Below are 4,046 nucleotides of genomic sequence, written 5' to 3'. Positions count from 1 at the left end.
TTCAGACTGGAGACTTAATCCAGGGCCTTAAAGCGCTCGGCCACACTACAGAAAAATACAATAATTAGGACAAAAAAGAAAAAAATTGAAATATTTTAATTTATGATGAGAAGAAAGTCTGAATGATCTGTTTCTAGATCCTGGTACCAGACACTGCAGGACTCCCTCAGATGGTTCTGTTCAGATCCTGACTGGTTGGAGGTGTTTTAGGACCACGAGGAGCGGCTGCATAACCCAGAAACTGAATGAGTGGCTGTGATGTTCTGGCTGATCAGTTTCAGTTTCAAACTGTTGAGGAATTTATCAAACCAGTTCAGAAGTCCGCTTTGTGGTGAGAGATTTTATTTAGCCGGCGTTCAGCAGACCAACACAGACACAGTGTCTCGGACGGTGGGCTGACATCGAGTGATTTTGAAACAAGCTTTTTATACAAGAAGTTAAAGCAGGAATACACAAATCAGGCGAGAGACAAAAGTAATTTACAGTCGGATGTCTAAATGTCATTATCAGACATTTGGCATGACTGTCACAGACTTCTAAATTACCCCATAGGGTGTTCTCATGATTCAAGTCTGTTTGAACCAACTTCCAGGTGTCGGGATCTGCCCGGGGGGTAGGAAGTTGGGTAGGAAGTTGGAGCTACCTCAAACGTGTTGAGTCCAGTTGTCTGTTTGAACCAACTTCCGAGGTGTCGGGATCTGCACGGGGGGTAGGAAGTTGGGTAGGAAGTTGGAGCTACCTCAAAAGGTCTTGAGTCCAGTTCAAAGCCCTGTAGGGGGTAGGACTGGGGCAACCTGCCCCTGCAGGGGGGCCAAGCTGTCACAATTCTTCATCAAAACTCAGAAACTTTCTAAGAAATGGAAAAAATAAAACTGATAACACACTTAAGTTGAAGACGGCATCTTTATTACAAATCCTTGAAAATTACGAGTTCAAATAATATAAACTTGATGTCAAACTGACAAAAAAACCCACAATAATAAAAGATCCTGGGCTGTTTCTGAAAAAGAGAGTTTGTTCATCCTCACGTTCTTGTATATCTTTGATTTAAACACTTTCATGTTAAAAACATCTAAATTTTAACTTCAGACTTTGTGTCCTGCAGAAACATTTAATCCAACAGCTGTTGTCAAGTTTCCTTGTTTATTGATGTTTTTTCCTCTGTTCCTGAAATACACTTTCGATTTTGTTCATATCATTGCTGATGGTATTTGGAAAAATGAAGCAAGAGGAAATGTTTATGTAAATGTAGCAGAATAAAGACAATTAGTTTAATTGACAACTCTTCATTCATCAAACATCAAATTAAAACAACACAAATAAACAAAGTGAAGAAAAGCTGCATTTATACTTATTTACAATCATTATATTTTACTTCAGCATTATCAAGTTATCCTGTAGTTCTGATGACAGCTTCACTACCCTGTACACATGATGAAGTTCAGAATCACCACATTTATAAATGACACATGAAACACAATAAATGAAAGTGACCAAATGTTATCTGAAGTTAATCAGGATTCAACAATGACATCTTAAATTTTCTTCTCACAGATCCAGTTATTACTGTGAGTGTAATATGAATATGTCCATTTCCCTTTATTAGTACAACACTGTACAGCATATCCATGTTGGTTATAGTGATGTGGAGACCATCCTGCAAACCAGAACCTGTGAAGTATTAAAATATGTTCAGCTGAGATGAAAATCAAGATTATTTTCATTTTCTGATAAAACTGACATCTTTAATTGTTTTACACAAATCTTCACTTTTTAAAGATCCCAAGGAACTTTTGGTCTGATTCCAGATGTTGGATGAGGTCTTCATTAAATACTCAACATGGTATCCATTCATTTTTCCAGTGAAAGCAGCTCAGTCTGCACATCTTCCACAAATCTCTTCTCTCCTGCTGATCTGCTTCCTGGTTTTTCATCTCCCTGCACATGCTCATTAGTGTCTCTGTTCCCAACCACACTCAGCTCTTCTGAAGACGTCCTACTGTGAATCCTCTCAGACACTAGAAACACTGTCAAGGTTTTCAGTCTCTAAATCTTCATGTTTCATTGGTGATAAAGGAGTCATAGTTGAGCTGTTGTTTTACCAGTTTGTGCAGCAGTTTTACAGACAAAACATTGAAACGGTTGTCTGTTGATGTTGGTTGAACCAGTTAGTCTGCAGGAAAACTTTGTGGTGAAGCTGCTCTTTTATTTCATCCCAGGTTCTAATGTTCACGTGTTTCATGTTTAATGTTCTTAAAGTCACCAGAGAGGAAAAGACCTGAATTATGTCATTCTGCTGTTGTTCTGATGGGTCAAAAATACAGAACACAAACTAAACACACTATTTACACTATTTGAGAACAAGCGTTTGAAATCTCTTTCATTAGACTTATTGTTGAGTTTTTATTAAATAAATTCATCACAAACTGCAGATGAAGAGTTCACGCAGCTGTTCATTCAAATAAATGTGTTACAAAAATAATGATGATACAGTTTTTAAAATGTTTAGCTGTTTTACTTGTTAACAATTTGAAATAATAAATTTGATGAAATTGTAAAAGAAACACTGTCTTACGTTGTTGTCAGTGTTGATCCGTCCACCCATTTCCATTCATATTCCTGTGTCCTTGTCGACCGTTCAGCTTTCAGACCAATCCAGGAGTATCCATTCGTGTTCAGTCGTCTCACAAAATCCTAAATGACGAGACAAAAGTAGTTTCTGCCGTCATGAATCTGCATATCTGTCTCAGTATCCTGATGATTATGTTGGAAAACAATCGAAAAGATTTAGAAACATATTTATAACTGAAATCCATCAGGATGGAGACAGAAGCAGCACACAGACTGACAGCAGGTGGAGAACACAAGTAACAGAAAACTGCAGTAACATCAAATACACTGACATGAAACACCCACCTGCTCCTCTTTGCTGCTTATGATCACCAGATCAGCTCCTCTTTTCTCACACTCCCTCCTGCTCTCGGACCAAGTTTTACTCTCAGTGAATCTTCTGTAAAAACTGGATCCAAATCTTCTCCATCCATCAGGACACTCTCCTTCATATCAGATATCAGACAGACAAGTGTTTTAGAAAGATTTCATGTCACTGAACATCACATTTATGAGTGTTCTTTCAATATTCAGAAATCTCCTTCAGGTGTCACTTTTACCTTTCAGATTATTTGTTAAAATATTTTAGCTCTAGATTTGTATTTTATTTATTTTTAATTAAGTTACACTCATAGAAATACAAAGTTATGAAGGCTAACGTGAAGTTCAAATGTATTTATTTGGTAATAAATCTTTCTTAGCATCAACTTAATTTTTTAGCTGATTATAAGTGTTGTTCAGTTGCTCGTGTTCCCTCTGCAGCTGGTCTTTGTCCAAAGTCATACCTGGTTAGAAGAATAACATGAAAACAACTCCTGTGTAGGTTAAATATCTGATAACATTTGTGTCATACACTTAATAACGCTTAACTCTTAATAATGTCATCACAAATCAGACTTATAACATAATAGCGCTAATCGTGTCCCTTTGTGTTTGAAGCACAGCGTCAGCCAGGACTCTGGTGCTGCTGCTGCAGCCGCAGTGCCAGGACACGCCGGGAACCTCCTCTTCACCCACCGATTCCAACTGTAGAGTGACTGAGGACAGAACAAATAGTGCCGGGCCACTCTACGGAGCCCCTAAAGGGACACAGATTTTTTTTATATATATAATGAGTTTTACGTGCGCGTGAAACCTTTACGCGCGGGCGTAAGCCTAAATTATGGTTCCGCGTTAAAACGACGCAGAGCCTACGCCGTAGGGTACGCCTCGATGCGCACCTACGCCGATGGCTCTGAGTTGGTGTAACGCGGAACCATAAATCAGCCCTGAGCAGCACTGAGAGGAGAGGGGAGGGGGAGCGGGGCTGCGGGGCTGCGGGGCTGCGGGGCTGCGGGGCTGCTGGGCCGTCTTCGCATCGCCTTTGCACAGGGTGTCTTGATGATTTGCAAATAACGGCTGAGCCTTCCGTTAGCTTGTAAACTGTAAAAAGTGGG

The 4,046-nt window shown here is 39.5% G+C and overlaps 1 long non-coding RNA gene across 1 annotated transcript; it reads right to left on the bottom strand.

The window, feature by feature from the left end:
• Positions 1-1,004: 1,004 nt before the first annotated feature.
• Positions 1,005-3,044, bottom strand: LOC133461285 (uncharacterized). Its single transcript, XR_009784178.1, has 3 exons — positions 2,917-3,044; positions 2,576-2,694; positions 1,005-1,671 (listed from the first exon to the last, which is right to left on the bottom strand). It is a non-coding gene; the product is annotated as an uncharacterized LOC133461285 (long non-coding RNA).
• Between the last annotated feature and the right edge of the window lie 1,002 nt (positions 3,045-4,046).

Source organism: Cololabis saira, chromosome 15, assembly GCF_033807715.1.
Source record: "Cololabis saira isolate AMF1-May2022 chromosome 15, fColSai1.1, whole genome shotgun sequence".
NCBI lineage: Eukaryota > Metazoa > Chordata > Actinopteri > Beloniformes > Belonidae > Cololabis > Cololabis saira.
Note: the sequence above shows the minus strand (reverse complement) of the source record. Positions and strands in the feature narration are given on the sequence as shown.